General features: G+C 43.1%; 1 long non-coding RNA gene across 1 annotated transcript; it reads right to left on the bottom strand.

Moving 5' to 3' along the window:
* Nucleotides 1-1,743: 1,743 nt before the first annotated feature.
* Nucleotides 1,744-4,884, bottom strand: LOC132418059 (uncharacterized). Its single transcript, XR_009517974.1, has 3 exons — nucleotides 4,808-4,884; nucleotides 3,597-3,683; nucleotides 1,744-1,893 (listed from the first exon to the last, which is right to left on the bottom strand). It is a non-coding gene; the product is annotated as an uncharacterized lncRNA (long non-coding RNA).
* Nucleotides 4,885-7,939: the final 3,055 nt, after the last annotated feature.

A 7,939-nucleotide genomic window follows, 5' to 3' on the forward strand; every position in this document is an offset into this window, starting at 1 on the left:
GGTCAGCTCAGGTTTAACCAGCAGCTGCTCCCCTATGAATTGATTACAGAAGTCAAAATCATACATAAAAGTGAACAAAGAGTCCTTCGCTTTACAGGAAGGAACGAAAGTAATGAATCAAGGAGTACATCCATCCCTGGGACCCATAAGCCTTTTGTTGTTGCTACATAAATTGTTCCAGAGTAGGAAAAAATGAAAGTAAACTTCTAAACTCTTTCTATGATGCAGGTTGACACTGATACTGCAAGTTTATTAAATGCCACAAGATAACAAGATAAAACAAGATAAAATTACAGACCTAGGAGCACATACTTATTGCAGCAGGAAACTTCTAGAGATCATCTCTGCCTAAAACCTGATAATCTTTTTCATGCAAGACAAGCCAGTGAGAAAGTCCTAAGTATAAGGCTAGCCCAAATATGCAGGATAGGCTAAACAAAAATGGTATAATGAAACAGGACCTGTCTTAGGCAGGTAGCTGGGTGGAGAAAAGTAGAAGAGTAAAAAGACAAGATCTCCAGAAGAGAGGAAAGATATGAAGTTCCTCTAAGGCAATTTCTCAAATTTTGTTCCATGGAACACTCGATCCAGGAAATGGCCCACAGAAAAACATTTCCATGATCAGATAAGCATGGGAACTGCTTCATTCTATGGCCCTCTCTTGGAGATTTCCAATGGAACATTACAATATTAAAGTCTCTGAAAAATCCTGCAATAAAGCATCTGTATAACTTTTTGTTACCAAGTAATTCCAAAACTTACTTGCCCTCTGAGTCTACATTTTTGCCTTCCTTCTCTGACTCTTGACCCTATTTCTCAGGAAGAAAAACCCTCCATGTTGGCAATTGCCTCACACACCCTATAGCACTGCAGCGACCAAAGTTTAATTGTTTTCTTACAAAATTCCTGGGTAGCATTTGGCCCAAAGGCCCAAAACTAATAGACTAGTGGAAAGTCTATCAACCAATAAACAGTTATTAAGTATTTTCTGTTACCTGAGTACTGTTCTGGGGCTGGAGTAGGGATGGAATGGGGAGACAGCAATTAAGGAAAGAGTATTGTTCTCTAGGAGCTCACAATCTAGTGGGGAATTCAAAAATATCCCCTGCAAAAGTCCACTAACAATTCAAGGTGTACCATTTGGCAGTAGGAGATAAAAGGGTACATACAAGCATCCAGGCAAGGAGTGCTTTGAGAATGAAGAAGGAAAGAGTATAGGTTGACTTTCAAAAGTCCTTGGAGAGACTGGACTTTGGCTTGGCCAAGAAGTATGGGAAGGAATTGGATAAGAAGAGAGAAATGAAGAAGGTGTTCCCAGGAGGAGAAAAAGCATGAAGAAAAGGAGAGAGATAGGTAAGGTCAAAGTGTGTTTAGAAGCCAAGGTTAAGTGTCCAGAAACTGGGTGTCTAAGCCCTGTGATGATGCTTGTGTGAGAATTCAGATGTCCTTTTTAGGGGACTCTGGGAGGGGAATGTGAAGGAAGAAAGTAATGAATAAAGGAGTACTGCCATCCCTGGGGCCCATATGCCTTTTCAAGACTATTGTATCCACCTAGGGCTCCCACTGTGTATAAGCAGAGCTGCTTCATTTCCCCGCCCCCCAACACCCTCAGGTACAATGCTTTAATTCCCTCAAAGTCACCGAAAATAACTTCTGAGAGCTTAGTTGGTATTTGGTGTGTGTTCTTGCATCCAGCTGTCAGTCTATCAGATATATTTCAACTGTCCTGGCCTGGAGCTGCTAGGCATATGCCGCACTTGGGGTATTTGACAAACTGACACTCTACTACATGGAGTGTCTAACTCAGCTTGTCAAATACACGGAGCGTGGCACTGCAGGAGGCTGGGCCAGGGGCTTCAGTGGGGAGGCAAGATCTTCCTGGGAGATATGGCCCTGGAGGGAAAGAAAGAGAAAGGAGTCACACCCTGAGCACCAGGGAAACTGCAGAGGCTATAGGGACTAGCTGAAGCACTGGAATAAGGAAGTGAACAAAATAGGCAATAAGGCTTCTAACCAGAAGAGGCATCCTTAGGGTATGTAAGAAAAGCCCACTTGATACTGCAGGTGAAACCCCAGTGCTCAGCTGGGGAGGTCCTCAGGCCTGAGTCCTATAGCTATGGCATTTCTAGGGATCCGGAGCTCCAATGAGATTCTCTATGCAGCAGAGAATGTACAATTTGGTCATTGTCCTGCCTCCCTGACCTCAGGAAAGGACCAGGTCCCAGAGTCAATGTCCATGTCCCACCTTCCCAACTCTCTCAGTTTATGTTCTCACAGTGTTATGACTATGGACATAGGCTTTGAGTTTAAGCATGGGCATGAATTCTGGCTCTTCCACTGAGTAGCTGAGAAATCTTGGATAAATCATTTCATCTCTTTGAGCTCTAGTTTTCCACATCCACAAAATGGGCGTAAGTATAGTACTTACCTAATAAGTTATTGTGAGAATGACATGAAATAATGTATGTAAAGCCCTTAGGTCAGTATTTGATACATAACAAATGCTCCAAAGGAAAAACAAAAGGTGGTTGAACTACCACAAGGAAAGCAAGGGCCATTGACCACTGACTTAACAGGGTCAGGACAATGAAACAGGAATTTCTTATGGTCTCAGACTTACCTAACATGATGCACTTAACAAATCAGGACTCAAGAATAGCAGCTATAAAAGGACCTTCATCTAGTTTCACCTACTCATGTTATAAATGAGGAAATGAAGGCTCACACTGAGGATGAGAGTTGCTAAAGATCATACAAGTTGTACACAGTTTGGGGCTGTGCCCTATGTCACCTTATTATGCCCTCCAGTTTTCCTCACTGGTCCTTTTACCTCCATGCTCTGTATATCTCTCTGGGAAAAGGGAGACACATCAAAACGGAAGGCAAAATATAGGCAGTGGACTTGGCAGTGAGGTACTGGGATCATTCAACCCACAGCCATCAGAGAAATAAAGAAGCTGCCAGGAGCATGATCAGGCCTGGAACTTCCGAGAGAATTCACTTGGCAATACCCAGATACTGTTGCTAAAAATTCCAGATAGTCCGTGTTAAATTCCTCCCTTTTCCAGATGTGGTAGTTGATCTGTGAGAAAGTAGCTGGCTTATATTATATACCGGCATGAAAAGAGGCAAACATTCCGAGGAACATAAAACTACCCTATGAGGCCAGAAAGCCTTATCCCAGCTAAGACAAGGCAGAGGGACTTGTCTTTCAGCAAAAAATCATAGTGCATTGAAAAAAAAAACACTTAACCCTTTCAGGTAAATGTATGTTGGTAAGCAGATGACATGCTCCTCCAATTTGATATCTGAGAGTGACTTCAAACCTAAAGCTCTAAATGATATTTTCCATCCCCTCATTTCCCTCTCTACTTACCCAAGCCATTCCAAGCCACCCAGAAGTGTGGCTTTTTCAGCCAAAGCAACAATCTTGGTCACCAGATATGGCATAGTGGAAAGAATCAGACAAACTTGGATTCTAATGCTGCTTGGGGCACTAATTAGCCAATCATGGCTTTGGGAAAGTTTTCCTTTAGGCTTCAGTTGCCCTTTGAGCTTCAGTTGTCTTCTCTGGAAATGGGGACAAGAAGACTTACCTGGCAAAGTTGTCAGGAAAGTGTTTGGTGAGCTTTCCAGAGCCTCTCATATAGGAGCTTACAGGCACCTTGGCTCAGTCCCTGGAGCTGTGAGTGGAAGCCAATCAAGGAAGCTGATTAATAGAGTTTGAGTTCAGGGTAGTGGGAGAGAGAGAACTGGACTGATGCCTTTCTTCTATCATTACCCTTACTGGCTACCAGCTTCTGTGTGAAGACCTGGATAAACTGAAGATGTCCACAGCCTCCTGAATGCCCTTTCTGACTTCATCAAAAAGGAAGACAGGTATGAGGAGGTTAAAGATTCTTTCTTAGTACATGAAGTTTAAGAGCCTTATAGACCATTTTGCCCCAGTATTAATGGAAAGAGGCAGTGGCTGAGCTGAAACTATATTGGTTTTATTTCCACATTGGATGTTTTAGTCCATGCCTCTCCAACAGAGTGTATATAAGGAAAGCAGGTTCAGCTGAGGAAGGTTGGCCAGACCCATAGGAAGAAAAGATGGATATCTACGTGGAGTGATACTGAGGGTCTCTGAAAGTTTTCTCTTGGTCTGTTATACTACATAAAATATCATTTGCTCCCTGTCTACCCTGGGAGGGCTAACACACCAAGCAGTAAGACCTGCTCTGCAACTGACCCAGTTGGGCCCCCTCATACTGGGAGCAGTATGGACTTTTTTTCAGGCATAGTTCAACCCCCTGCTCAACCCTACCCAGAGATATTTACTCAGCATCACTCTCAAGTCCTTTCTCAACAGAGGGCTAAAAACTATCAAAATAAGGGATATAAAAACTAAAAGAGTCTCTAGACACTGTCCATCTAATCCTTCCCCTCCTCTTCTTTTCAGAAGTGGTCAAAAATATGAGTCCTAGAATGGAGAAAGGACTTGTTCAAAGATACACAATGAGTAAATGGCAAAACCAGGACCATTATTTAAATATCCTGATCCTGGTTCCAGAGAACATTCCACTTCCATTTTGCTGTCCCCTAAACAGCCTGTTTGGAGAGGAAATGTCATCCTCCTTTCTCATCATTATAGGCTCCAGGAGAGAAGGGTACCAATGGGACACTTCTTCTCCCCAACCCTTGATCCAGAATTCCTGAGAAGGGTCCAAGGAGAATGGGATGAGCAGATCCAAGCCATATTTGGTAGCCATGGACACTGCCCCAGTTTGGGAATCCAAGCAGAGAGGACAAGTTGATACTATACCTGTTACTGGAGTGGTGCCTTCATCTTGTAGGAGGCATAGGTTCCCTGGTGATGAGTCAAACTGCAGAGACCAGAGGGAACTGGGCTTTATGCTGTGAGCAGGAAGGTCCTATGTTTTGAAGGGCCCTTGGTGTCTTCAAGAGGAAACAGAAATGAGGAAGATAAGGCTGAGGTTAGCCAACGGAAATCTGGGTGCAAAATGACAAAAGAGTGCCGTTGTGAAAGGGTCTCCTACTGAAGCAACAGTCCTCACTGCCATGTCCTCACCCACTGCCAGCTGAACTCCAACAGATACTAACTCCCCAAGCTGCAGAGAGTCTGAGCAGAAAGCCCTGGCTGCCCTAGGCTCGACCTATGGACAGGGAGGTTTCCCCAGATTTACTGAAGGAGTCCTGGAATGTCAAAGCTGAGACATTATCAAATAAAAATCCCCATTGTCAAAATTGAGAAACTGACCCCCTGAGGGATAAAAGGAAATGCCTGATATCAAAAAGAAAATTAGTGGTATATCTAGAATTTGAATCCATTTCTGTCAACTCCAAATCATGTGTTCTCTCACCCTGTCAGAATGCCTCCTAGTCCTGAAACACCCATTTTATCTCCCCTGGCACACAAACATAATTAGCAGGGCCCAGTGAAAAATGAAAAGGAAGGGCCCTTTGTAAAAAAGAAATTAAAAATTCCAGATGACAACAGCAGAACATTTAGCTAAGTTTGGGGTCTTTCTAAGTATGAGGACCTGTGAAAATTTACAGGTCACATGCCTATGAAGCTGGGCCTGCTAGCACAGCTCTGCCCACAGGTCACATTCTGGCATCCAGGGAGCTCACAGACAGAAAAAAGAAAATTCACATCTATGAAAGTATTTATTATGTGTTTTACATGTGTTATCTCATTTAATCAACAACCATCTAATATGGTATTATCATTATTCCTATTTATAGGTGAGGAAACTGAGACACATGGAAGTAAAGTGGCTTGTCTAAGGACACAAACCTAGGAAATAATGGAGAAGGCAGAATTTGTACTCAGGTCTTTCTGACTTAAAATGTTAGGCTTTTTCTACTCTCCTATGTTGGTTATGAAGAAAGTGGTTGACCTTGAGAAGGAAAAGATAGTGCCAGACACTTAAGTTCAACTGTGACCTTTAGGCTTCATGAGGGACATGACAGTTATGAGAAGAAAGTGAATGACTTCCTAGAGCCTTATGCTTGCAATCCTTGGGCAGTCCCCATTCACAGCCAGGAAGACTTTGGATTCCCATTATGCAGTGCTCTACATCATAAATCCTGATGATATGGCAGACGGGAGAGGCAGTTCTTGCAATGCTTTCAGGGTATACTTACAGGATCACCTTCAATGATTGCAGTGCCCAAGTCTCAGTCCTTAGTCTACATAGAAGAAATAGGACCCTTGACAGTACTCAAGCCTCCGTGAATAATCTATCTAAGCTACATACAGTCATATAAATTCGGGTTCAAGAGAAAAGACCACATCCTGGAAGTCAGGAGTTTGGTGTCCTACTCCCAGATCTGTCAGCTCTGTTCCCTCCCTTAGTCTTAGTTTCCCATTTAACCAACAGAGGCTGAACTAGATGATCTTGGTGGCCTCTCCAACTCAAACATTCCCTGGTTCTTTTATAACCCCTTCCATACCTGCCCCTCTCTCACTATGGTCTTTCCTGTGTATGCAGAGCCTAGAGGCTCTAGGGGACTACCTGGGATAGGAATTCACTTACACTCACACTACTCTGCAGAAAACTTCCTTCTACCAGAATAATTTATTGGCTTAGTCCTTGAAACCAGTTTCCCCAGATCTGGCTTCTAGAAAGATTCAATTCCTTTTTATTTTGGTTTCTGACTAAAGCTTGTGGTGGAGTCAGGGTTGTCCTGTGGGCACTTTTCTAGGGAGGGACCCTTCCTCCCTACTCATATCCTAGAGATTAAGTTCAGCTACCCACTCAGGTTTTTTTCCTCTTATCAGTTAAGGTACTCTCCTAGCTTTTTAACAGGGGCCCTCTGGAAACAATGCCTTCAATTAAAGTAGTAATTAATGATGGCCAACTTGAGCTTCATAGTAGATCCATGAAAAAAAAAAACATTAGGGTGGGATTGACATATATACACTAATATGTATAAAATAGATAACTAATAAGAACCTGCTTTATAGCACAGGGAACTCTACTTCACTTCGCTGTACAGTAGAAACTAACACAACACTGTAAAACAACTATACCCGAATTAAAAAAGCATTAGGAGCCAGGAGGATCTACAAATCATACCTACTATGCAAAAGGTCTGAATTAGAGAAAATGGCATGGGGCTCCTCAGAGCTCCTCTTTACCTCACAAACACAAAGCATGCTTGGAAGGGCCAATTTGCAGCAACAGCACAAACGGGACTTTTCCTTTAGGTCTGTTGTCCAACCAAAAGACATAGAGTTCTTCCATTTTGGATGCTCTTTGGCTTGACCATGCTTACGAGGCGGGATGAGGGAGAAGAGAGTTGGATAGGGGGAGCAGGCAGACAGTGCGGGAGTCCCACACTGTAGATACATGCATTTATTCACTCAGTGCTGGAATGAAAATAAACACTGAATTTTGAGTCTGAGTCCCTGTGTCTTGGATCCTGTGTTATAGACCCTGGGTTATAGACCAACCTCTGTAACATTAACTATACACCCTTGAAAAATCATGCACAGCCTGTCTGAGCATCAGTCACTACATCATACTGAGGGATTGTCAGGCTAGAGGGGAGAGGGATTCAGGCATGCACCCAAGGAAATATATATCTCTACAGTGTGAGACAAGTGATTTGATGAAGGTACAAAGTGAAATCAGAAGAGTGGGTAAGAAAGACATGATTCTTCCAGGGCAGAGAGTGAGGAAGTGGTGGTGATTAGAAAGGTTCATAGAAAAGTAGGATTTTAGCTAGATTCTAAAAGATGGGGAAATAAAATAATGATGCTCACTGTCTCTAGAAAGCTTTCATGACCACCCCTTTCCTGACAAAATTAATGGCTCCTGGCTTTGCCTGCCTCTAGTCTCAAAAACCTCTCCACACTGCATTTATGTGTCTGTCTCTCCAAAAAGACCAAGAACTGCCAAAAATAGGGCTGTGTCTGATCCCTACC

Source organism: Delphinus delphis, chromosome X, assembly GCF_949987515.2.
Source record: "Delphinus delphis chromosome X, mDelDel1.2, whole genome shotgun sequence".
Taxonomy (NCBI): Eukaryota; Metazoa; Chordata; class Mammalia; order Artiodactyla; family Delphinidae; genus Delphinus; species Delphinus delphis.